Source organism: Natrix helvetica, assembly GCF_964273705.1.
Source record: "Natrix helvetica genome assembly, chromosome: 16".
In the NCBI taxonomy this organism is placed as follows: Eukaryota; Metazoa; Chordata; class Lepidosauria; order Squamata; family Natricidae; genus Natrix; species Natrix helvetica.
Genome location: NC_138563.1, coordinates 10,515,990 through 10,542,080, shown reverse-complemented (window position 1 = coordinate 10,542,080; position 26,091 = coordinate 10,515,990). Strand labels below are relative to the sequence as shown.

General features: G+C 50.0%; 1 protein-coding gene across 3 annotated transcripts in view; it reads left to right on the top strand.

The window, feature by feature from the left end:
* Window positions 1-1,237: 1,237 nt before the first annotated feature.
* Window positions 1,238-26,091, top strand: part of VANGL2 (VANGL planar cell polarity protein 2) — a 48,403-nt gene continuing 23,549 nt past the window's right edge. Inside the window, exons 1-2 of one of the 3 annotated variants that reach the window (XM_081968346.1) lie at window positions 1,238-1,337; window positions 14,421-14,606. The gene's annotated coding sequence lies outside the window, so the exon portion shown is untranslated. Of the gene's footprint in view, window positions 1,338-1,411; window positions 1,627-14,420; window positions 14,607-26,091 lie in introns of those variants that run through there. The other 2 variants (XM_081968345.1, XM_081968347.1) reach the window with 2 other exon arrangements.

The window sequence follows — 26,091 nt, the reverse complement described above, 5'->3', positions numbered from 1 at the left end:
TGAATTCTCATCAGGGGGATGCAGCAAAGAACGTGGGTGTGAAAAATTGTCACATAACTTTTTTCGATGCCATTGAAACTTTGAACGGTCACTAAATGAATGGTTTATAAACCGAGGACTGTCTGTAATTGTGCAGGAGGATAAATCTATCTATCTATCAGCTGTCTAATCTCTCTTTCTATCTATCTGTCATCTACATATCTATCTATCTATCATCTATCTATCTATCTATCTATCTATCTATCTATCTATCTATCTATCTATCTCTTCCATCATCTCTCTCTCTCTCTCTATCCCTCTCTTCCATCATATCTATCATCTATCTATCTATCATCTATCTATCATCTATCTATCTATCTATCTATCTATCTATCATCTATCGAGTCCCTTTGGGGAGAGGGGGCGGTATAAAAATCGAAATAAAGGTAAGATAAAGGTAAAGGTAGCTATCATCTATCTATCAGCTATCTAATCTCTTTTTCTCTGTCATCTACATATCATCTATCATCTATCTATCTATCTATCTATCTATCTATCTATCTATCTATCTATCTATCTATCATCTATCTATCTATCATCTATCTATCTATCTATCTATCTATCTATCTATCTATCTATCTATCATCTATCTATCATCTATCTATCTATCTATCATCTATCTATCTATCTATCTATCTATCTATCTATCTATCTATCTATCTATCTATCTATCTATCTATCTATCTATCTATCTATCATCTATTTATCTACCTACCTACCTACCTACCTACCCACCCACCCACCCCACCCACCCCTCTCATCTATCCTGACCAAGATCGGTTCAAGAGGGGTGGGGGTGATTTGGGACCCTTGGGGGGGCGGCTGGGAAAGCCCATCCTTCTTTTGGTAGATGCGACAAACCATCATAGTATTCCTCTGAAGTTGGATTGTCATAAGAGTTTAGGATAGAGTTAGGATTAAAAAAAAAACCTTGTAGAGGTGAGAAAGGATGCCTTACTATTATGCCTTTCGCTCCTGACTAACTTATTTATTGATATATATTTATGATTTATTATTATTGATTATATATTGATTTATTTCCTTTTGTCAAACCCTGAAAAAGAGACGTTGCATTGTCCAACGAAGTCCGCCCGCCCACTCCGCTTTCCTGAACGTAGGAACCATAAAACCAACCGGCCGCCAGGAGGAGGAGGGAGGGGGGAGGAGGAGCGGGAGAGGGGAGGAGGGGGCGGGAGCGGTCGAGGGAAGAGCGGCCGCTGGGAACTTCGCGGCGGAGACAATGGAAGCGCCGGAGGGAGGCGCGCGGAGCCCTGGGAACAGCTGCGCCGAGTCCGCAGGTTCGAATCCTCCCCGTTCACGCGGAGGGGGGAAAAGGCGGAGGGGGCGGAGGGGGGCGGCTTTTTGCAACGGATTCGGCCCTTTTCCAAGGCGAGGACCAGCCCGGCCCCTTTTCCCAACCGACCCCGAGCCCCCCCGCCCCCCGTCCCACCCCAGCTTCCTTTTTGCAATTGCACGGAAAGCGGAAGGAGCCTCCCGGAGAGGGAGAAGCGCGGGGATTCCGCGGCTGGGGCGCGGGCCGGGCAGGGACAAAAGCCGGAGGAGGAGGAGGAAGCGTGGGAACGCAGGGTAATCCGGACCGGGCGCCTTTTGTTCGGGGCTCCTTGCAAGGGTTGCAAGCGGGGCTGGGGGGGGGTCGGTGGGGGGGGGGGTCGGGAAGGCGTGGTTGCAAGGTCGGGGCCGCCGGGCATTGCAAAAGAGCCGCCGGGGGAAGGGGGGGCGGTCGGAGGCCGTCGGGGGTCCCGGCACTGCTCCGAGGGGCGAGACCCGCGCGGGGGAGGCTCCTTGCCTGGCTCTGCCCTGCCCAAGGGGGACCCCCGGGCCTCCACCCCCCGCTCTCCGCCCGGGGGAGCCCTTTCCTGGGCTGGTCTCTGATATAGGGGAGGGGTCTCGCCCCCTTGGGGTCCCTTTGCCCCTTGGGCATCAGGGCCAGGTTGCAAAGCAGCTAGGGGTGCGCGTGCGCTGCCCGGGGCCTGGCAGGGGCTTGGAAGGGCTGGGTGTGGGGGTTTTGCACGTGTGAACGGCCTGCAAGGCAACCTGGGTGTGTGGCGACTGTCCCGGGTTAGCAGCCACTCTTGGTGATGCCATCCCCCATCCCCCCCCCCCCTGAACAACCTGGCTAACACCTTCCACCCCCCCTTGAGTGGGATCGTGCCAAGCCAGAGTCACATCATCCTGGTGCAATGCACGCCTGGGAATCGCTGGGTGGCCTACCGTCCAGCTGGTCTTTGTTTTTTTTCAAAGGGGGCGATCCTGGGGAGCAGGGGCCGGTGGGGACCCCAAGTGCAGGCAGGACCCGGGTCGGAGGGAAGGGCATATTTGTGGGTCCCCTGGAGTGAGCTAACCCTAACCCTGTCTGAACTGGTTGGGAAAATTGTGGGAGCCCACTTTGGGGGCAGGAGAGCCCTGATTCTGGGCCTGTAACCCCCCCCCCTTTCCCCTCCCCTCTGCTTTCTGCCCTGCTCACCCTGGAGAGAAGGGTGGGTGGGTGGGTGTGAGAACTGGGGGGGGGGGTTGCAGACCTTTGAGGGGAGCCTTAGCCTTGATTCGTGCAAACCCTCTTCACACCAGGGAAATGCTGGCTTAGTGCAAAGTGGGGGAAATGCAGGGCACAGTCTGGTTCCTGACCCCTCCCCTCCTTATCAGGCTTATTTGAGGAGCTGGGATGAAGTTGTGTCTTGGCTGTGAATGGGAGGCATTTTTTAATTTCTGGGCAAAGATCCCCCCTGCCTTTATGCTCTGTGTGTGTGTGTTTGGCTCTTTTGCACCCCCCCCCTCCCTGCAAAAATGGGGATCGGGTGCAGGGATCCTCTGGCTTGCGTGAGAAGCCCCCCCACCCCCTTTTGGCTTGGCAAGGTAGAGGGCTCTGGGTGTGAAGCTTGCAAGGGGGAGTGTAACCGCTCGCAGGGTGTGTGCGAGGCCTTTTGGGGTGGGGTCTTTTTCTCCCCCGTTGGAGGGTCTTCAGAGAATGAAGGTCTGCCGGCAGCTCCTTAGTTGGAGCTATTGCAAGGGGACCTGGGTGGGGGGTGCACAGGAGGGAGAGAGAGAGAGAGGAGGGGGCTGCAGATAACCGCAAAGGAGCGGGATGGGCATCAAACCCCATCTGCTTAGCCAAACCTGCCTTGTTTTGTTCCTGGGATGGCGAGGACGGTTGCCTGAAACCTGGAATCTGGCCTGGGCCAGAAGGCAGGGGACAGGAGCCCCCCATTTCTGGGGTGATTGGCACTTCTGGGGTGCCCCGGCTTCTTCCTTCCCTCCCTCCGGTTGGGGCAGATTTCAGCCTTTGGGTGAATGCAACATGTTGCTGGGATTGCAAATTTTTATTTAAGTGGAAACATTTGCAGAGTCCATTTTGTGACTCCTGTTCCAGGCGCGGAGGGGAGACCTGGCCGGCTCTTCCCAGCCAGGCTCCCGGCATCCCCGAGAAGCCGGTTTAACCCGGCCTGCCTGTCGGCCTGTTGAATAAACCGTAGTCGGCTAGTTTCACACAGCAGAGGTTGAGCTGAGATCCACCACATTTTGGCTTCCGCCTGTTTTGGCTTGGGGAGATTCTCTCAGTTTCTGCTGAAAATGACCCCAAATAGAAAATTGTTTCCCCTTTTTCTGTGTTTTTTCTTTTTCTTTTTCGCCACCGATTGCTAGGCTGCAGCTCCCTCCTGCCTCAGGGCCGGGGGGGGGGGGGGGAGAGCTGAATAGAGGATTTCTCATGCTTTAAAATGCATTTAACTGGCTTTTCATTGTTGGAAAAAAAAGGCTAAATGTTGTGTATGGGGGAGGGGGAAGCCGGGAAAGCCCCATTTGGGAGCTGCCGGAAGTTGAGCAAGAAACTGGGAGCATATTGGGGTACAGGAGCATTGGCATTTCTTGCTGCTTAGAAGGCGGCTGGGTTTGGGAGTGCAAGGGCCAGGAATTGGGGCGCAGCTTTGCAACAGGGAGAAAGAAAAGCCTGGCATGATGGGCCTCCCTTTGGGGGGGGTGTCACCCCAATTTTCCAGCCTTCTCCACCCTCAATCCTTCGAACTTGTCTGGAGCAAGGTTGCCCGTGGGATTTCTTTAAAAAAAAGAAAAAGCAACAAATCAGTTTCAAACCGAATTATTTTTACCTATTTATTGACAATTTTTAAACAGATTGAGAAGAGTTGGAAGGGACCTTGTAGGTCATCTAGTCCAACCCCCCTGCCCAAGCAATATAATACAATATAACGCATATAATACAATATAACGCATAGATAATTCTTGATCACAATTAGGGAGGGAAGTTCTGCGGCTTTAGTGCTTCTGTTGTTCAGCGAGCTGGGCCTTTTTTGCCACGGTGCTTAAGTGACCCACGTGGTCGTTAAGTGAACCTGGCTTGCGTCCACTGACTTTGCTTGTCAGAAAGGCTGCCAGTGGGGAATCTCCTACTTGCAGGGATGCTTCAAGTGTCCATCCGTTCATGCCAGTTGCCAAGCGCCCGAATTTTATTCAAACGGCTGTGAGGTTGCTGGGATGGTCGTAATGCGAGGACAGTGGCAACTCACTTTTTTCAAGTGTCGTCATAACTTTGAACAGCTGCCAAATAAACGGTTGTCAGCCGAGGATTACCTGTATAGGAAAACTGAGATTTCGTAAAGTTTTAAAATAGGCAACTTAGAAACCCAGACAAAAAGTTCGAAAAGCTCAGATCGGGGTTTAAAAACCCAGCAAGGAGAGAAACCCGATCCGCAGAGGGCGACCCAGGTTGGAGGGCGCAGACATGAATTCTTACCCTGGCAGGAAGCAGGAAGAGTAAGATGAGCCGGAACTGACAAGAAAGTCCTCCTCGGTTTCACCCATTAAGTCAAACAGGATTCTAGAAGGGGAAGGCATTTCTCCAGGCTTTTGGTTGTGCTTTTAAGGGTGTGAGTGTATCAGAAAGGGCAGAAACAAGGAAGAAAGGAAAGAAAGAAAGAGAAAGAAAGAAAAAAGAAAGAGAAAGAAAGAAAAAGAGAAAGGAAGAAAGAAAAAGCGAGAAAGAAAGAAAAAGAAAGACAGAAAGAAAGAGAAAGAAAGAAAAGAAAAGAAAGAAAGCGAGAAAGGGAGGAAGAAAGAAAAAGAGAGACAAAGAAAGAGAAAAAGCGAGAGAAAGAAAGTGAGAAAGAGGAAGAAAGAAAAAGACAAAAAAGAAAGAAAAAGCGAGAGAAAGAAAGAAAAGAAAAAGAAAGACAGAAAGAAAAGAGAAAAGAGAGGAAGAAAGAAAAAGCGAGAGAAAGAAAAAGAAAGAAGGACAGACAGACAGTGGAGGAATACAGTTAGTCCTTGACTTAAAAGCACAATTGGGATTGGAAAATTCGTTGCTAAGTGAGACATCGCGTGACCACAACTGGTGACCTCTTCTGCTGGTCTTCTCCGTTGTTTTTGCTCGTTGGGAGGCAGCTGCGAAGCTCACAATTGCCAATTGTGTGACCATCGTAAGGTGTGAGCTGCTTGCCAGGTGCCCAGATTGCAGTCGTGACCATGGGGACACTGCCACGGTCAGAAGTGTGAGGACTTGTTACGAGTCACTTTTTTCAGTGCTGTCATAATGGTTGCTAAACGAGTGGTCGTACGTCGAGGACTGCCTGTATGCGGTTATTGAGCTTCCCAAGAAAACCCCCCGGACGTATCCTTGAGGTCACCAGGAATCCAGTTTCATTGGAGGGTCGCTTTACGGCCTGAGTAGACAAGTGGCCTTTGAGTTATGACCATAATTGAGCCCTGCAATTAGAGTTGTGAATTGCGATGGTTGTAAATGAGGCCTCAGAGCTTCCAAACCAGATCGCCAGTCCCCCTTTTTTGGGGGGGGGAGGTGTCTGTTGTAACTTTGAGCCATCACTAAGCCACCAGTCGTAAGTCAAGGACTGGCTCAGCCTACACCTGGGCCCCTCCCTTCCCCTGTGATAATAAATGGGGATCTAAGAAGTCTCAGAATCACAGGGCTGGAAGGGACCCCAGAGGTCTTCTAGTCCAACCCCCTCTCCGAGATCATAAAATCACAGGGCTGGAAGGGGCTTTGGAGGTCTTCTAGTCCATCCCCCTGCCCAGGATCATAGAAACACAGGGCTGGAAGGGACAGTGGAGGTCTGGTCTATCCCCCTGCCCGAGATCATAAAATTACAGGGCTGGAAGGGACTTTGGAGGTCTTCTAGTCCAACCACCTGCCCGAGATCATAGAAACGCAGGGCTTGAAGGGACAGTGGAGGTCCATCCCCCTGTCCAAGATCATAGAAACACAGGGCTGGAAGGGATCCTGGAGGTCTTCTAGTCCAACCCCTTGCCCAAGATCAAAGAACCATGGGGCTGGAAGTATGGAGGTCTTCTGGTCCAGGGGTGTCCCGAGCTGGCTGGGGAATTCTGAGAGTTGAAGTCCACAAGTCTTAAAGTTGCCAAGTTTGGACACCCCTGTTCTAGTCCAGCCACCTGCCCAAGACCATAGAAACACAGCTGGAAGGGACGTGGAGGTCTTCTAGTCTAACCCCATGCCCAAGATCATAGAATCACGGGGCTGGAAGGGGCCTTGGAGGTGGTCTAGTCCAACCACCTGCCCGAGATCATAGAAACGCAGGGCTTGAAGGGACAGTGGAGGTCCATCCCCCTGTCCAAGATCATAGAATCACAGGGTTGGAAGGGATCCTGGAGGTCTTCTAGTCCAACCCCATGCCCAAGATCAAAGAACCATGGGGCTGGAAGTATGGAGGTCTTCTGATCCAATCCCCAGCCCAAGCCATTGCCTTGACAGGACCCTTAACTTGGTGCCTTCTAGATGAGATGAGGCCACTGTTCCCAGGATCCTCAGCCTTGATAAAGGGCATCCTGGGAGTTGTAGTCCCTCATCTGGAGGAGCCATGCTGGAGAGGATGGTTTTCTGTGTATTTTGGGGCAGCTTTCTTAGGATAACTCCTAAGAAAGTTGTAGCCAACGCCATGTTAGTTATGATTTTTGCTGGCATAAGCTCAGCTTGGGTCAGAGTCCACTTAAGACAGTTGTGTCCAGTTCTGGACAACGCATTTTAGGAATTTCAGGAATTTACAAAGTGGTGCAGGTCCAAAGGAGGGCAGCTAAGATGACCCATGGCCTGAGAGGAACACATTTATCCTTGTTTAGTCTTCAGAAGAAGATAAATCTGTGGCTCAGGTTAGCTGTTTTTGGGTTCAATTATGGTCACAAGTTGAGGACTACCTGTGTGAGAGAGGGTGGAGTCATTCAGAAGAAGAATGGGCGTAAATTACAAGGAAGCAGATTTTGATGGGACTTCAAGAAAAACTTCCTACGGCAAAACGCTGTTCCAGATGGGAACAGATGTTCTCTGGAAAATGGTGGACTGCCCTTGGCTGGAGGGATTTTAATTATGGTGAGGCTTAATTATGGTGATCCATAATCTTGCTGACATGTAATTAGAGCTTCATCTGAACACGATTAATGGATAAAGGGATTTTGGCTAAACAATAATGCTTTTGGTTAATCTTTATGGAAAATGGTTTGCTGATAGACACCGTCTTTGTTGGTGAAAATATATGGGCTACCTGATACTCTTGAGTGGGTAAATCATTGAACCAGTTGTCAGGGAGTTGGTCGTACGATTGAGGGAACCTTCCATATTAAAAACCTACATTGTTTGATTGACACAATTGGAATCTACTATTCAAATTTGTGGAAATGAATTATGTCCCAATCCAAAGAGTTTTCTGCAGGACTCGGAAAAACGTTTACAGTTCTCATTGCCAAAGTCGGCCTCCATTCACTCATGGTCACCATTGTTAGTCTTCCCATCGATGGTCCCCCAACTATGCAATACTCCAGGAGGTCTCAAAACAACAGAAGATCTGTGGAACAGCTTTGCATGGTCCTAATTTCAGTGTCCATCAGCATGGGGATGTCTCTGGAAGAACGTCAAGGAGGAAAGTCTTCTGCAGAAAGCATATTGATTCCAACTTAAGTTTGCCGAAGAACGTTGGGTGACCTGATAGCTGTAGGAACCACTCTCTTATGGACAGATGAGCCAATGGAGAACTTTCTGGATTGACTGAGAAATGTTATACCTGCAGAAGTCTATTCATTTCAACAGAAGAAGCTCTCCTTCCCACCATAAAGCAGACTGAGCTTCAGAATCTGGATGGTCTTCGTCCTTGGGTGAAGAGTAGATTCTGGATTGCACCAGAAATATTTTACTGGAGAATGTCAAGGTAATCTGTTCATAAGTTGAAACTTAACACGACAGCTATCCTGAATTCCTGGATAAATTTACCACAGGAGGTTTGAAGCCAAATACATTTTGCATTTGGAAATGGTTGAGTTGACTCCTTGATCTTAACCCAACTGAAAGGTAGTGGCATGAGCTGAAAAAAACCAGTTTGGTCAAGATGATCCCCCAATATCCGTGAGTTAAAGCTGTTTTGGAAAGAAAGACTGGCCAAAATATCTCCAGGATGGTCTGTAGGATTGATGCACAAGTACCGGAACCTTTTGGTTGAAGTCCCACCTCTGAAAAGAGGTGCCATCATCACCTCCTCGCTTGCTAGAAGTCCTGCCTACTTTCCCTGACAAAGTTGGTGAATGTTGGTTCAACAAAGGCGTGGCCCTGTACGCTAGTTGTGTATTGTTTCTTTAACCAGAATATCTTTATTAATAGGACTTAATGGATAAAAAGCTCTGCGCACAGAGTAGATCGGCAGAAGTCCCCACCTGCTTGGGTGATAGAGCTTCTAAAGCAGGGGTGTCCAAACTTGGGAACTTTAAGACTTGTGGACTTCAACTCCCAGAATTCCCCAGCCAGCAGAGCTGGCTGGGGAATTCTGGGACTTGAAGTCCACAAGTCTTAAAGTTCCCAAGTTTGGACACCCCTGTTCTAAAGGCTTTGCAGGCATCACAGAAGATTTATAGGTGATTTCCAAAGCTGAGAAGGTGACACAATTTAACCCAACACAGATCTGTCTCTTTTGATCATTGATGGTTAGAGACTTTGCTTGTTGAACTTCAAGAATTTATGGGTAGTTTTCAACTTGTAATCGTTCATTTCATAATAGAATAATTCTTTATTGACCAAGTGCGATTGGACACACAAGGAATTGGTCTCTGGCACATAAACTCTCTGCGTACATACAAAGGACAAAGTGATAAATCATAAGTTACCAATAGGAGAAGGCAATAGAAGGATAGTAGCGATACAGCCCTATTAATTTAGTGCTATTAGTGTTTACTAATCAAAACGGTGACTTTTATGTTACTCCCACAAGTTATTGGGCCAGAAAACCTGACCTAATGAAAACTAACCAAGTTTAGCGTCTTATGCGACATGGCTATTGGGTACCAGACTCCTACCCGCTATGTTGGGTGGAATCAACCTTAAGATGGCTTATTTAACGAAGTGGCATCAAATATGGCAACGTGCAGAGATTAGATCCAACTAGGGGGAGGACCTGTGCATCCCATCCTGGGTTGCATTGCAGAATTAGGTGAAAAGGGAAAATGTGACCGGAGAAGCTCTGGAAGACATCAACCTCTCATTCTAGATTGACTTGCAAATAGATCTAGAAAAGATGACAGCCCTGATCCCTTTGACGCCTGGTGACCCTGTTGATCCTAGGTCTTTTTCTCCAGCTTCCCCGGCTGAAGGGATGGATCTGCATTAAGTGGATAAGAAGTTTTAAAAGGCTTTCCAATGTCTTGAACCCTCTTCAGTCTGGCCAGGTGATTAAAGCTGAAGATTTAACCCTCCTTGGAGGGCTCTGAAAAAAAGGTGGGGGGGATTTGAAGCTTTGGGGTGGGGGGGGGAGGAGAGGCATCGGATGGCTGCGGAGACCCCATAAAGTTTGCTCGTAAAGTTGGGAAATATACATTCCAGCTGTTTGAGTTGCCTCCAGTGTTGCCTAAGAGGAGCCTTCGTAATGGCCAACAGGGGCTGTGAGATGATCCAGATGCTTCTTGATTTTGACAGAGGAGTCCTGGACTTTGGAGGGACTTGGGGGTGGGGGGGTGGGCCTCGGGAGGGGGGCTGGGAGGCAGACGCCGAAGGAAGCCGAGACGTTTTGCTCAGTTCCCTCCCGGGAAACAGTTGGGAGATGCAATTGTGTCCTTTTCTTGTCTCCTTCAAAGGAGCCAAACCCAGCCAGCCGAATCCTTCAACCTCTCATTAGAGGTTTGGTCTACCTGCCAATTAGCCTTCCGTGCGCTGGGCTGAACCTCTGGCAATTGCTCCGAGCCTTTTGGGAAACGGTGCCCCCAGAATTGGGCCTGGTAGCGGAGAGCAACATGGATATTTGTTCTTTGGGAAACTGCAAAATGAGGAATGCCAGTCTCTGACTTACGTCCACAATTGGGGCCAGAATGACTGTTGCTAAGCAGGGTGGTTCTTAAGTGAGACAGGGCTGGTTTTCTGACCTTCTTTGCCATGGATCCCTTCCTGATTTTCCTCTCTTCTCCTTCCTTCCACCCTCCCTCCCTCCCTTCCTCCCAGTGGTTGGAATGGAGCATTGCAGGTCAATCTGCCAGCTGCCAGCAGCTCAATTCTGACCAGCTCAAGGTTGACCTTTCCCTCCTTCCTTCCTTCCTTCCCTCTCTTTCCCTCCTTCCCCGCCACTCTTTTTCTTCCTTCCTTCCTTCCTTCCTTCCTTCCTTCCTTCCTTCCTTCCTTCCTTCCTTCCTTCCTTCCCTGCCTCTCTTTTCCTTCCTACCTACCTACCTACCTACCTACCTACCTACCCACCCACCCACCCACCTACCTACCTACCTTCCCTGCCTCTCTTTTCCTTCCTTCCACCCTCCCTCCCAGTGGTTGGAATGCAGCATTGCAGGTCAATCTGCCAGCTGCCAGCAGCTCAATTCTGACCAGCTCAAAGTTGACCCTTCCCTCCTTCCTTCCTTCCCTCTCTTTCCCTCCCTCCCCGCCACTCTTTTCCTTCCTTCCTTCCTTCCTTCCTTCCTTCCTTCCTTCCTTCCTTCCTTCCTTCCTTCCTTCCTTCCTTCCTTCCTTCCCTGCCTCTCTTTTCCTTCCTACCTACCTACCTACCTACCTACCTACCTACCTACCTACCCACCCACCCACCCACCCACCCACCTACCTACCTACCTTCCCTGCCTCTCTTTTCCTTCCTTCCACCCTCCCTCCCAGTGGTTGGAATGCAGCATTGCAGGTCAATCTGCCAGCTGCCAGCAGCTCAATTCTGACCAGCTCAAAGTTGACCCTTCCCTCCTTCCTTCCTTCCCTCTCTTTCCCTCCCTCCCCGCCACTCTTTTCCTTCCTTCCTTCCTTCCTTCCTTCCTTCCTTCCTTCCTTCCTTCCTTCCTTCCTACCTACCTACCTACCTACCTACCTACCTACCTACCTACCTACCTACCTACCTAGCTTCCCTGCCTCTCTTTTCCTTCCTTCCTTCTGTTTGCCTGCCTCCCTGTATGCCTGTCTTTCTTTCCTTCCTCCCTCCCTCCCTTCCCCTCTCCATCCTCAACTTACAACCACAATTCAGAATTTCTGTTGCTAAACAAGGCAGTTAGCAGAGTGGTGCACGATTTTAAAACTTCGTCTTGCCATAGTTGATACTTGAATCACTCCAGTTAAAGGGATTCGCTTTTCCCTCCATTGACTCCGCTTGCTGGAAGCTGGCTGGGAAGTTTGCAAAGAGTGAATCCATGATCCCGGGATGTTTTACAGCTGTTGTAAATACATGCTGGGTGACAAGTGTCCAGATTCATGGGGAAACTGATGGTCATAAATGCGAGGACCATTCTTAAGGGCTGTTGTATCTTCGAACGACTGTTAAGCGAATGGTTAAAATGTGAAGAGTTGCCTGTATTTTACCAACTTAACGTTCTACTATTTCAGGGGTGTCCAAACTTGGGAACTTTAAGACTTGTGGACTTCAACTCCCAGAATTCCCCAGCCAGCTCTGCTGGCTGGGGGATTCTAGGAGTTGAAGTCCACAAGTCTTAAAGTTCCCAAGTTTGGACACCCCTGCACTATTTGTTCCAAGATCTTTTTCCTAAATCCTGTGGTCAGATTAAATGCTGCCCATCTAAACATCCAGGGAAGGGAATCTATCGCGGGCTACCAGGGAGGGGAAAAACTTCAACTGAAGCGTAACCACTCAAACTGCCAACGTGGAGATTTTAGACTTGACGTTGGAGGCTAAATTCTGCCCCTCGTTTCCTTCCCATGGAAAGGTTTTGAGTCTTTGGGCCAAGGGTCTCCAACCCTGGCAAGACTTTTAAGACTTCAACGCCCAGAATTCCTCCGTCAGCTGCATGCTGGCTGGGGAATTCTGGGAGTTGAGGTCCTTCAAGGTTGCTCTTGGGTTTGAATGGGTGTGAAGGGCTGTATATTACGGTGGGGGCTGCAATGGTCCTTGGTGGGAGCCTCTGACCCCTTTGCACCCCCCTCCCCATATCTCCCTGATCCTCAGTCTTGGTGACTTCAAGCTTGACTGGTGACAGAAGCTCAACATCTGTCAATTTCACCACCATTGGGTGAAATTAATGGCGGTGCTTCCTGAATGTTCTCCCAGAGAATTTCATGGCTGAATTTGAATGTTGCTAGTCCACAGTGTGCAGAATTTCCATAATGTCCTCTAGAACCCAAAACTCTTATCAACCCGAATCCTGGACTTTGGACTCAAATATCTGCTTTATCGTTTATCGATAAAATGAGGACCCAGATGGTGGTGGTGGTGGTGGTGGGGGCACTTATGCTGACTTTGTAAACTGCTTAAAAGCCCTGTGAAGCAGTATATGTCTGTGCCATCCCTCCCTCCCTCCCTCCCTCTGTCTCTTCCCCTCCCTCCCTCCTTCCGTCTCTTTTCTTCATCCCTCCCTCTTTTCCTTCCTTCTTTCTTCCTTCTCCCTCCCTCCCTCTGTCTCTTTCCCTCCCTCCTTCCGTCTCTTTTCCTTCCTCCTCGCTGCCCACCCTCCCTCCCTCTTTCCCTTCCTTCATTCTTCCCTCCCTCCCTCTCTTTTCTTTCCTTCCTTCATTCTTCCTTCCTCCTTCCCTCCTTCCGTCTCTTTTCTTCCTCCCTCCCTCTCTTTTCCTTCCTTCATTCTTCCTCCTCCCTTCCTCCTTCTGTCTCTTTTCTTCCCCCCTCTGTCTCTTTTCCATCCTTCTTTCCCTCCCTCCCTCCCACCCTCTTTTCCTCCCTTCCTTTTCCTCCCTCCTTCCCTCTCTTTTCCTTCCTTCTTCCTTCCTCCCTCCCTCCTTCCATCTCTCTTCTTCCTCCCTCCCTCTCTTTTCCTTCCTTCCTTCCTTCTTCCTTCCTTTCCTCCCTCCCCTTTCCTCCCTCTCTTTTCCTTCCTTCCTTCTTCCTTCCTCCTTCCGTCTCTCTTCTTCCTCCCTCCCTCTCTTTTCCTTCCTTCATTCTTCCTTCTCCCTCCCTCTGTCTCTTTTCCTTCCTCCCCTCTGCCCTCCCTCCCTCCCTCTATTTCCCTTCCTTCATTCTTCCCCCGCTCCCTCCCTGTGGTTGGAATGCAGGATTGCAGGCTAAACTCTGCCCACTGCCAGCAGTTCGATCCTCACCAGCTCCAGGTTGACTCAGCTTTCCGCCCTTCCGAGGTCGGTTAAATGTGGACCCAGATTGTTGGGGGCAAGAGGCTGACTCTGTAAACCGCTGAGAGAGAGGGCTGTAAAAGCTCTGTGAAAGCGGGATATAAGTCTTGAGTGCTATTGAGATCCTCCTTTCCCCCTTTTTGATTTCTCAACCCATCAAACCTTGATGTAATGTTAATTCTTTTCTTCCTAGGACGTGCAACCTCCTCCATCTTTTATCCCCCTTTGGTTTGTATCTCCTCCGTTGGCTGGACTCCCAATGTCCCATTCTGTAGAGCTTCCAATACCCTGAAAGTGCTGGAGACACCCTTGAAGACTCTCACACTCTGATTCTGGGCACCTTCACCAAATGGTCGAAACATGGCGAACCAGAATAGAGCTGGAAGGGACCTTGGAGGTCTTCTAATCCAGCCCCCTGCCCAAGCAGGAGAACCTATAATATTTCAGACAAGTGACTTTCTAGACTCTTCTTAAAAACCTCCAACCCACAACGTCTGAAGGCGAACTATTCCACTGGTTAATTGTCTCTTCATGTCCTTCCTTGTAGGACAGGGGTGTCCAAACTTGGCAACTTTAAGACTTGTGGACTTCAACTGCCAGAATTCTGGGAGTTGAAGTCCACAAGTCTTAAAGTTGCCAACTTTGGACACCCCTGTTGTAGGATAATAAAAGGTCCTTCAAAAGCTGCCTTCTCCCTTACTTTCCCCAACCATTCAAGATACTCTTTGGATACTACACCCCATTCCTGCTTTGTATGGTCCATAGCTAAAATAAAGAATCATAACAACCGTCAACCTTACTTGCATGATCTCATACTTGACCTTGGTTCTTTCTGCAGCTCATTTCTGGACCTTGGACTACATGGTGGCCCTTGTAGATGCTGAGATCCAGGACTTGCCACGCTAACCGGGACCGGAGGCAGCATCTGGCCCAGCGGCTGAGGTCTTCAGCGGCCCGGCTATGTACGGCTGTTGGTGGGCCTGAGTGGGCGAGCAAGAGACAGTCCTTCAGGGCCCTTTGGGTGGTGAGTGTCGCTTCCCTTGGGGAGGGCTGGCCTGGAAGATGGACCTTCAACCGTGTGTGTGTGTGTGTGTGTGTGTTGTTTACCACTTTATTTTTAACCTGTTGTCTTGAGAGAAGAATTCACTTTTGTGGTTCAGGTGGAACTATAAACTCTTACGGACGTCTCTTCTTTTAAGTTGTGAAAGCTGGTCAGTGTGGTTGTGTTTGTTTTGCTGGTTGTGATTCCTTTTAGAAAACTTTTAGCTGTGTGAATAGAGGGTATAGTGGCTAATAATGGGTGAATTGTTCTTTTTAAGTCTTAATAAAGTCCAGAGGTGAGGAAAACCTTGGCCACTTCAAGCTGCGTGGGCTTTGTCAGTGTGTGAGGGAGTTCGGTGACTTGGAATAGGCCTAGCAACTAAGTCAGCCAAACTGAAAGAGCATTTGCTGGAGAGAGTTGGAGCCTGGGCGTGGCTTAGCTCTGTAGCTCTTGAGTCTGTGCTGAGCTCTAAACTGAAACTTTTCTGTGTTTGCTTGTAATTTGCTACCACATTGAAAGAACCAGCATGGGTATTTATTGTATAAGATGCCTTATGTGTTGTTGTTATGTATATAAAGAGGTTTTGAATTGTCCGGATGTGTGTGTTATAAACTCTTTTAACAGGCCGGGGAATTGTGGAAGGGGGGCTCCGCACATCTTAAAAGTCGCCAAGGTTGAGAAACGCAGCCGTAGACGATCAGAAAGATGGTGTTTGGGGTTTGAAATAGCATCGGCGTAGCCTCAGCGCTGGGGAGAAAACTCTGGATGCCACGCCGGCCGTGGGTTGATAGCCCAGGGAGGTGGGAGGCCTCTGTAGGTCGAAGCAGCCCTTGGGCCCCCCTCTGTGTGGGTCAGGGTCTAGAGTGGGGATGGGCACAGTTGGGCATTTAGGAGGGTGGCTCCCAACGTCAGGTTCTGTTCCCAGATTGCCCAGCCTTCAGAAGACGCATGCAATTCGTTCTCTCTCTCTCTCTCCCTCCCTCCCTCCCTCCCTCTCTCTCCCTCCCTCTCCCTCCCCCTCTCCCTCCCTCCCTCCCCCTCTCTCTCCCTCTCTCTCTCCCTCTCTCTCTCCCTCCCTCTTCCTCTCTCCCTCCCTCTCTCCCTCCCTCTCTCTCTCCCTCCCTCCCTCCCTCCCTCTCTCTCCCTCCCTCTCCCTCCCCCTCTCCCTCCCTCCCTCCCCCTCTCTCTCCCTCCCTCTCCCTCCCCCTCTCTCTCCCTCCCTCTCCCCCCCTCTCTCTCCCTCTCTTCTATCTGTCTGTCTGTCTCTCCTGTTTGCTTCTTTCTCTTGTCTGTCTTTTTAACTATCTTGCTTTTCTCTCTCTCTTGTCTGTCTATTCGTCCATCCATCCATCTTGTACCTCTCTTTGGTCTGTCTTTCTCTTTATCTATGTCTAATCATTTTTTTCTGCCCCCCTGCCTCCCTCCCTCTGTCTCTCATCTATTTGTCTGTCTGTCAAATCTGCTCTCTCTTATCTATCTCTCCTTGTCTGTCTCTGTCTCTCTCTCCCTGTTTATTCTGTTTGTTTCTTTCTCTTGTCTGTCTCTATCTTGTTTCTCTCTCTCTCTCTCTCTCTCTCTCTCTCTCTCTCTCTCTCTCTCTCTCTCTCTCTCTCTCGTCTGTCCTTCCTTCCTTCCATCCTTCATCTCTCTCTCTGGTTGTCTGTCTTCTCTCTCCCCCCCCCCCCCGTTTATCCTGTTTGTTTCTTTCTCTTGTCTGTCTCTCTATCTTGCTTCTCTCTCTCTCTCTCTTGTTGGTCTGTTCGTCCTTCCTTCCTTCCTTCCTTCCTTCCTTCCTTCCTTCCTTCCTTCCTTTCTTTATTCCTTCCTTCCTTCCTTCCTTCCTTCCTTCCTTCCTTCCTTCCTTCCTTCCTTCCTTCCTTTCTTTATTCCTCCCTTCCTTCCTTCCTTCCTTCCTTCCTTCCTTCCTTCCTTCCTCCCTCCCTCCCTCTCTCTCTCTCTCTCTCTCTCTCTCTCTCTCTCTCGTTGTCTGTCTTCTCTCTCTCTCTTTTTCTGTCTCCCTCTCTCTGTCTGTCTAGTCTGCTCTCTCTCTACTCTTATCTATCTAGTCTCTAGTCTTTCTCAAATTTTATGCTGCCCAGAGTCTTTTTGGAAAGTGATATGGGCGGTAAATGAATTTCATAAATGAATATATTGCTTGCACGTGCCTTCCGAAGACTGGGAAGTCTGAGAGAGCAGAACTTGGGAGCCCCTGTAACAGCCCCCCCACCCACTTTAATCCCCTTGTGAGCCATCCACAACTTGACGGAGAGATTCAGGGTCAGGAAGCTGGACCCCCACTTTCGGCAGGGGGTCAGGGGGGGGCTCTTGGTGGTTGCCTTCTCTAGCGGACGCACCCAGCTCCTCCCCACTGAATGGGGGCCGCTTCCCTGCCTCGCCTGGAGCCCCTGGGAGAGAGAGGAGCTTTCAACCCTTGTGTGTGCAAAGGTTTTATTTTGGTTGCTCCCAATGGGCACCTTGCAAAGGGACCCTCCCCAGCTGGGGTGGGGGGCTGCTGAGGGCTGACAGAGGTGGCCCCTCTGCGTTTCCCCTCACCCAAAGGCCAGCCTGAATAAGCCCACGGTGTCCTTCCCACCCTCTTCTATTCAAAAAATAAAATAGCCCCCTACTCAGCCCTTCTCACAAATGTTTGCCCCCAGCTGTCCCGGCTGCTTTTGTTTCCCCAGAAACCCACCAAACAAAACTCCGGAGGGCGGGGACCGAGGGGGGCAGCGTCCCCCTCTTTTGGCACCCCTTCCCCATCTCTTCCACCCCCCCTCCCCAAATTTCATCTGGCTTCTTTGGATGCTGGAGGACTGCAAGCTCCCAGGCTTGCTGGCCATCGCCTAGGAAACCGGGTGTGCAGCCGTTCTCAGGCCGGCTTTGTTCCCCCCCTGGCCGTGATAAATGTGCAAAACTCCCCAGGGGGTTTGCACAAAAGGTTGGCCCCTCCCTCCCTCTCTCCTTTTGTGCAGGCAGCGGTCTTCTTGCATTTTGGGGAGGGGGCGAGCGGAGAATTTATCAACGTGATATGAGCCTAATTTGCAGCTGCCTCACCCTCTTTTCCACCTTCCTTCCTTCCTTCCGTCCTTCCTTCCTTCCTTCCTTCCTTCCCTCCTTTCTTCCTTCCTTCCCTCCTTTCTTCCTTCCTTCCCTCCTTCCTTCCCTCCTTTCTTCCTTCCTTACATCCCTTCCTTCCTTCCTTCCTTCCTTCCTTCCTTCCTTCCTTCCTTCCATCTCTCTCTCTCTCTGGCTGTCTGTCTTCTCTCTCTCTCTCTCTCTCTCTCTCTCTCTCTCTCTCTCTCTCTCTCTCTCTCTGTTGATCCTGTTTGTGTCTTTCTCTTGTCTTTCTTGCTTCTCTCTTTCTCTTGTCTGTCTGTCCTTCCTTCCTTCCTTCCTTCCTTCCTTCCTTCCTTCTTCCTTCCTTCATAACATCCTTCCTTCCTTCATAATATCCTTCCCTCCTTCCTTCCCTCCTTCCTTCCCTCCTTCCTTCCCTCCTTTCTTCCTTCCTTCCCTCCTTTCTTCCTTCCTTCCCTCCTTCCTTCCCTCCTTTCTTCCTTCCTTACATCCCTCCCTTCCTTCCTTCCTTCCTTCCTTCCTTCCTTCCTTCCTTCCTTCCTTCCATCTCTCTCTCTCTCTGGTTGTCTGTCTTCTCTCTCTCTCTCTCTCTCTCTCTCTCTCTCTCTCTCTCTCTCTCTGTTGATCCTGTTTGTGTCTTTCTCTTGTCTTTCTTGCTTCTCTCTTTCTCTTGTCTGTCTGTCCTTCCTTCCTTCCTTCCTTCCTTCCTTCATCTCTCTCTTTTTTCACCTTCTCTGTATTTGGGAGGGTGCATTTGTTTTGCCCTGTGGCTTCAGCACGCCTCCCCCCCCACTGGTCCCGTGGCCAGAATTGGGACACTTGAACAACCGACTCGTATTTATGACCAGGGCCGTCATCCGATCCCCCCTTTTGCGAGCTTCCGACAAGCAAAGTCGACGGGGGACGCCGGAGTCACTGAACAATTTTAAACAACGGCGGCGATTTGTTTAACAGCTGGCGAGAAAGGTCGTAAAATAAAGCAAAAGCGTACTTAGCAATTGCCTCGCTTACCGAAAGGAATTTTGGGCGTAAGTCGAGGACCGCCTGTGTTGGCAGGTTCAATGTCCAGAACGGTCTCCTGCTTGAATAGGGGTTGGACTAGAAGACCTTCAAGGTCCCTCCTAACCCCATTATTCTACATTCACTGGAGGGCATAATTGGCTGGGGAATTCTGGGAGTTGAAGTCCGCCTCCCTTAAAGTTGCAGAATGAACAAACCCTGGGCTATAAACCAGTTAAACCAGGGGTGTCCAAACTTGGGAACTTTAAGACTTGTGGACTTCAACTCCCAGAATTCCCCAGCCAGCAGAGCTGGCTGGGGAATTCTGGGAGTTAAAGTCCACAAGTCTTAAAGTTCCCAAGTTTGGACACCCGTGAGTTAAACGAAAGGTGGATGTTTTAAAAGCCGAAGGATCTGTGAATTGTCTTTTTTTTAAAATAATGCTTACAAAAAAATCCCCCTCAAGGCTCCTTCTTTTTCAAGGTTCACTGGAGGCCCAAAATGAGCATTTAGCCTTCCTTAAACAATGGCCTTCATTTGCAGAGGTATTAGTTTCTATCTGCATGCATAATAAAAGGGCCCTTGAGGCTGAATAAAGCAGTATCAGCTACCTGTGGCTTAGGGGAGAACAAAAAAAGGACCGATAGGCAGGACAATGTAGAAGAAAGGAGGAGCAGAAAACAAACTGAATTTAACAATATTAAATTGGTTGACCCTGACCCCAAATGCCTCAGGAATTTATTAGGGTTAGATGCTCCCATCACTGGAGGCTTTCAAGAAGAGACTAGCTATTGGCCTAGAATAACGGTTCTCAACCTGTGGGTCGGGACCCCTTTGGGGGGTCGAACGACCCTTTCACAGGAGTCGCCTAAGACCATCGGAAAAGGCATATTTTCGATGGTCTTAGGAACCGAGACACCAATTTGATGGTTGGGGGGTCACCAAAACACGAGGAACTGCATTAAAGGGTCACGGCATTGGGAAGGTTGAGAACCCCTGGCCTAGAACGAGGGGGTTGGTCTAGAAGACCTCTAAGGCCCCTTCCAACTCTCTTATGCTGTGTTGTAAATTGATGCCAGTAGGGGAGAGGAAAGGGAAGAAGGAAGGGAAAGGAGAGAGGAAGGAAAAAAGTAGAGAAGGGAGGGAGGAAAGAAAGGGAAAAGAAGGTCAAAACAGGCCAGGGATGGCAAAGACCAAGTGGTATATTATAACCTTTTCGAAAAGCCCCTTTGGGACGTGGTCCTCTCTGTCTTGAGTCCCCAAGGTTGATTGCACATATAGGACACTTGGCTGCCTCCCCTTCCCCTTTTCTTCACGACCCCTCCCCTGTCCCCAGTCTTTCGCAAAGCCCCCTTCCAAGGAAGCCTTGTTCTCTGGAAATGGAGCGGCCCAGAGAGAGAGAGAGAGAGAGAATCGCTTTATCATTTTGCAAACCTTGCTCTCTCTCTCTCTTTGAAGAGGAGCATTCAACTGAGGCTTACAGGCTTAGGGTCTTCCTGGCAAAGGAGAAAGGGGGTGGGGGGGGTGGGGATAAGGAGGGGAAGGGGCCGGGGAAAAGCTGGGGAGCTCTGGGTTTTGGAAAAGAAATGTGGACAACAGTCGGCGTTAAAATTAAACACATATCAATCTTGTGATTTGACCAATTGAGTCACACTTTGGGGTTAAGGAAGGCTACTCAACAATCCAAACTAAAGTCTAGGATAGTGTCTTTCAATGGTGGTCACTTTAAGTTGCGTGTCAATCAACTCCCAGAATTTTATTGGAATTCTGGGAGTTGGAAGCCCACCCATCTTAAAGTGACGACGGTTGAAAAGACCCTCACCTGTCACTCACTTCAACCCTGCCAAGCCAAGTTGGGATGCTGTCCTCATTTTGCAGCCAGCCACGCCAGAGGTCCCATCTTTGATGTCCCCACCCTCCAAAACTGCCCATGTGCAAAGCACTGGCATCGTTTTCGAGCCGATTGCCACGATGCCACAGGGGAAGGCTGGCGATGGCTGTGGAATTGTCCTCGCACTCCAGGGAGTGGTGAGGAAGCAGCGCTGGGGTTTCAGAGAGCCAGGCGGATGCAGGGGAGGTGCCTGGATGTGTCCTTCAGGGCCTGGCCTGCAGGTGGAAGGAGAAGGAGGCTGAGCATTTCTCACCTTGCCCAGGTAGACATCTGTGCTTGGAAGTCCTGGAGGCCTGGCAGATGTTAAGGAGCGCTGCTAATATAAGCAGCAGCTGGGCGCCATCCATGTGTGGCTAGCGGAGCTGCCACCTGCCGCCCTGGGTGCCAGCTTGATTGCATGACCTAGTTGGCATAGCGTGGCGGCCTCTCTCTGGGATGGCTTCATAGGGACCAGGGTTTCCATTGCTAAGCAGGGCAGTTTGCAAAACATCGTCTCCTCCTTTCTCCATCTCTCTATAAAGCTGCAGGCAAGGACATCCCGTGGATCCCCTCCTGAGCTTATGGGTGAACATCTGGGGCAGGGGGTCGGGATAGAAGATCTCCAAGGTTCCCTTCCAGCTCAGGGTTCTGTGATTCTATGATCTTGGGCAGGGGGCTAGACTAAAAACCTCTTAAGGTCCTTTCCAGCCCTTTCCATCTGTGAGCTGGCATAGGAGGTTGGACTAGAAAACCTCTAAAGTCCTTTCCCGCCCTAGGATTCCTCCTTTCGCCAGCTCTCTAATGCTGCAGGCAAGGAGATCCCTTCTGAGCTTACGGGTGAACATCTGGGGCAGGGGGTTGAAGTAAAAGAACTCCAAGTCCCTTCCAGCCCTAGGATTCTATGATTCTTTCTATGATCTTGGGTAGAAGGTTACTAGAAGACCTCCATGGTCCGTTCCAGCCCTGTGATTCTATGATTCTGGCTATGAAGAAAGACTAGAAGACCTCCAGGGTCCCTTCCAGCCCTAGGGTTCTATGATCTTGGGCAGAAGGTTGGACTAGAAGACCTTCATGGTCCTTTCCAGCCCTGTGATTCTATGATCTTGGCTATGGAGCTGGACTGGAAGACCTCCAAGGTCCCTTCCAGCCCTGTGATTCTATGTTCCTGGCTATGGAGAAAGATTAGAAGACCTCCAAGGTCCCTTCCAGCCCTGTGATTCTATGAACTTGGCTTGGAGCTGGACTAGAAGACTTCCAAGGTCCCCTCCAGCCCTGTGATTCTATGATCTTGGCTATGGAGAAAGACTAGAAGACCTCCAAGGTCCCTTCCAGCCCTGTGATTCTGTGATCTTGGCTATTGGAGAAATACTAGATGACCTCCAACGTCCCTTCCAGCCTTAGGGTTCCATGATTGTATAAACCGTGCCCTGCTGGATGGGACCCCTGGCCCTTGCTTCCACCGTGACCGGCCAGCTGCACCAGGAGGCCTGCTAAACGCCCAGCTGATGCTTTCGGAGGCAGGTGCAGCCCCATCCAGGCTAATAGCTTAATAGCAGGATTCCCATGGATCCCACAGCCCTTTTTTGAAACCAGCCAAGCTGGTAGCAGATCCCAAGCAGAGTTTACACGTTGAGTAAAAGAAAAAAATAGCTCCTTTTGTGTGTTCTGATTGTTCTGGGAGTTGGGCCAGTGGTGGGTTCTAGCCGGTACTGCTTGGTACGGCCGTACCGGTAGTAGCCGGGAGCAGCTGACAGCGTACCAGTATGGTGGCTCGTTTGGCTCACCCGCTCGCCGGCTTTTAAAGCAACCAACCAATTGCATGCACGCACACAGCTTGTGATGCCTGTGCGAGCTCTGACAAGCAGCTGGGTGTCGCAAGGGCGGTGGTGTGCACATGCGGGTGACGAAAGGGTGTGCAGCCCCTGTGAGCACCGTACCGGTAGCAACAGGGAGAAGAACCCACCACTGAGTTGGGCCCCCCGGGGTCTCCAACCTTGTGGGCTTCAACTCTCAGCGTTGGACCCCTGAGTTGGGGGAGTTCTGGTTCTAGTATTTGGAGAAGGAGGGTCCATACCCAGCATTATTTTGCTTCCCTTGAGTTTTATGTGGCGTCTCGTCTTTAGTGCCTCACCGTTCATGGCGCGTGGCCAGATATTAGGACTCATAGATGAGGGCCTATGAAGCTGTTTTATTCTCCAAACGGTGCAGAAAGTCGTCGACTTGCCTCCGTTCATTTAGCGACCATTCATGGCATTCAGGAGGAGGTCCAGGTGTTTGAGGGAAACCAGGGAGTCTTCTCCCAGAATAAAATTATTGGGCGATACAACTTCTGTCCAGAACTTCTCCAGTCATCGGTACAGGTATAGGTTGCGACGTACGACTACAGTTGAGCTTAGCATTTCTGCTGTTAAGTCAGACAGCATTCAGTCCCATTTTACGACCTTCCTTGCCACAGTTGTTAAGGGAATCACTGCCGTTGCCAAGCTAGTAACACGGTTGTTGAAGTGAATCTGGATTTCCCCATGGACGTTGCTTGTGAGAAGGCACGCAAAAGGGGATCACTGCAACCGTCATAAATGTGAGTCAGTTGCCGAGCGTCTGAATTTTGATCAGGTGACCACAGGGAAGCTGCGACAGTCATTTTTTCGATGTAACTTCAGGTGGTCACTAAACACGTTGTAAGTCGAGAACTACCTGGAAATGTGGACCAGGATGAAATATGTCTCCTTGTATCTTCTTAAAAGGGCGTCTAGGTAAGGGACACGGTGGCTCAGGGGCTAAGATGCTGAGCTTGTCGATCAGAAAGGTCGGCAGTTCAGCGGTTCGAATCCCCAGCGCCGCGTAACGGAGTGAGCGCCTGTTCCTTGTCCCAGCTTCTGCCAACCAAGCAGTTCGAAAGCATAAAAAAAGGCAAGTGGAAAAACAGGAACCATCTTTGGTGGGAAGGGAACAGCGTTCCATGCGTTTAGTCATGCCGGCCACATCACCCCGGAGACATCTTCAGACAGCAGCGCTGGCTCTTTGGCTTTGAAACAGGGATGGGCACTGCCCCCTAGAGTCAGGAACGAGTAGCACAGATGTGCGAGGGGAACCTTTACCTTTAGGTATCCCTTAGATGATTTTTACTCTCTTAAGCCCGCAGAAACGTGGCCCCCAAGTGCCAAAACATTCTTTCATTAAGCTTTGTCCCTTCTGGCCGGAGTCCTTGCGCCTCTCATTTGTTCTAATAAGCGGCTTGTTTCTTTCATAAAACAAGGAGCTGAGAGCTCCAAGCGCCAGGCGGCTTCTCAGTGCGCCAACCGCCGTCTAGACACCGGGAGAAACGGAGGTCCCTGAAGGATCTTCGCTTGGCAGTCTGGGAGCCACCTTCACATGGGACTTGGTGGTGCCAAGAATTTGCCCTGCCCCTCAACTCCGGTCCTCCCCGCCCCCCTCCAGGAGAACCGGATCTGGGACTTTCCTTGGGGGGGGGGGGAGGATGGGAGCTTTGCCGAGTCAGCTTCTTTCCGGAGCGGTTGTGTCCGACTTGTTCTGACAGACTCCTGGCGCCCTGCATGAGGAGGAGGAGGAATCATCTTGCAGTTGGCTTCTCCCTCTCCTGTTCTCAGGCGCTGAACGCAGAGGAGGGCGGGTCCTTAATGAGCACATCAATCATGCTTAATGTTCTACCGCCGGAGACCTACAGGAGGGCGGGTTGCAGGCAGTTGTGGGTGAATCCTGGCCAGTATGTTTTCTGCTTCTTGCTTGCTCCACTCCTTCTCCTTTTCCACCAGCAAGACCCAGCCCAGGCCCTCTCTTCCCCCAAGGAAGGTGGCCGGTTGGTCCTTGCGACTGGACAAAACTTGCCCTGAGACTCTGCTCATGTTTGAACCGGAGCGTAACACTTCTCAAATAGGATAAACAAGAATTAAAGTGTGCAGGGAATTTGTTTTAGGTCTGCCTTAATGTAATCCTGTGGCTGTCATTGTTCTAACAGCAAGCGAGGGTTGGACTAGGAGACCTCCAAGGTCCCTTAATTCTGTTGTTAGTTTGTTTTGGAATAAGGTTCCCACATGGGACAATTGGAACTCTTGACTCACAATTAGGAGGCTGTGAGTTCCATCCTAGGTAGAGGCTGAGATTTCTTTCTCTGGGAACAATGAGAATATATCTGCTGAACAAAACTCCGTTTTGGCGACGGGGAAGGGCGTCCGGCCAGTAAACACTCAGCTGCATTCAGTTGCCCAGGCATGGGATTATGGGGTCGTTAAGATGTTTGAACAATTGGAGGAAATCACTCCAGAAATTAGTTGTGAAGAGAAGAGGGCTTGGGTGAAATTCTCCTGGGTGGATGGAGTGTGAAATTCTTCGCACTCCCATAGTTATAAACGCACACTTTACCACACATAACGTGACCAGGCAGCCAAAAGGGTACATGTGAATATCTCTCTGCTCGGTCCCAGGGAAGACAACCACGTGGGGCTGTCCTGGGTCCCTGCCCTGGAAACCTGCTGGAGAAGTTCTCCATCCCCTGAAGGGATTCAGAGAGAGCCCTCACCCAGACTCTCCCTGTCGGAGAACGTTCTTAATTGTCTTCTGAAGCTGTATATGAAATGTGCTTTTTCCAAAAGGCAGCTGGAATTCCTTGGTCTTTTCTGCCCCCTTGAAAACATTTAGCTCAGGGGTGTCCAAAGTTGGGAACTTTAAGACTTGTGGACTTCAACTCCCAGAATTCCCCAGCCAGCCATGCTGGCTGGGGAATTCTGGGAGTTGAAGTCCACAAGTCTTAAAGTTCCCAACTTTGGACACCCCTGATTTAGCTTCTATGGCACTCTCCACCAGCAAAGATGTTTAAGTTCATGATGTTCGCTAAATGTTGGAAAGGTACCGTATTTTTCAGAGTATAAGACGCACCAAGGTTTTGAAGAGGCAATTTAAAAAAAAAAAAGTTTTCGCACTCTGCAAATCTCCCCAAAACAGTCCATTTTTCACAAAAACAGGCCCGTGTTTTTTAAAAGGCATGAACAGCCTTTAGGAGGCTTGTAGAGTGCTCCTGGGGGGGGGGGTGTCCCCCCCAAATGAGCAAAAAACGGGCCTGTTTTTTGTCAAAAAAATAGCATGCATAGCCTTTAGGAGGTTTATAGAGTGTCCCTGGAGGCAGGGGGGGCAAAATTGAGCAAACAAACGGCCCGTTTTTCGCTCATTTCTGCCCTCCCCAGCCCCCAGGAGGTCCTTGCAGGTCGGAAGCCGTCTGAGAAGGTCGCAAACGGGGATTGCGTGATTCCCACCCTGGACATTGCAACCGTTGTAAATACATACCAGTTGCCAGTCCAAATTTTGATGGCGTCACCCTGGGGATGTTGCGACAATCGTGAGCTAGAGCAGTGTTTTTCAACCTTGGCAGCTTTAAGTCCTGTGGACTTCAACTCCCAGAATTCCCCAGCCAGCTATTCTTACCTTTTCAAAATCTTGGTGCGTCTTATAGTCCGGAAAATACGGTAAATTCAAATAAATCAGACATCCCTGCATGCAGAACGCTAA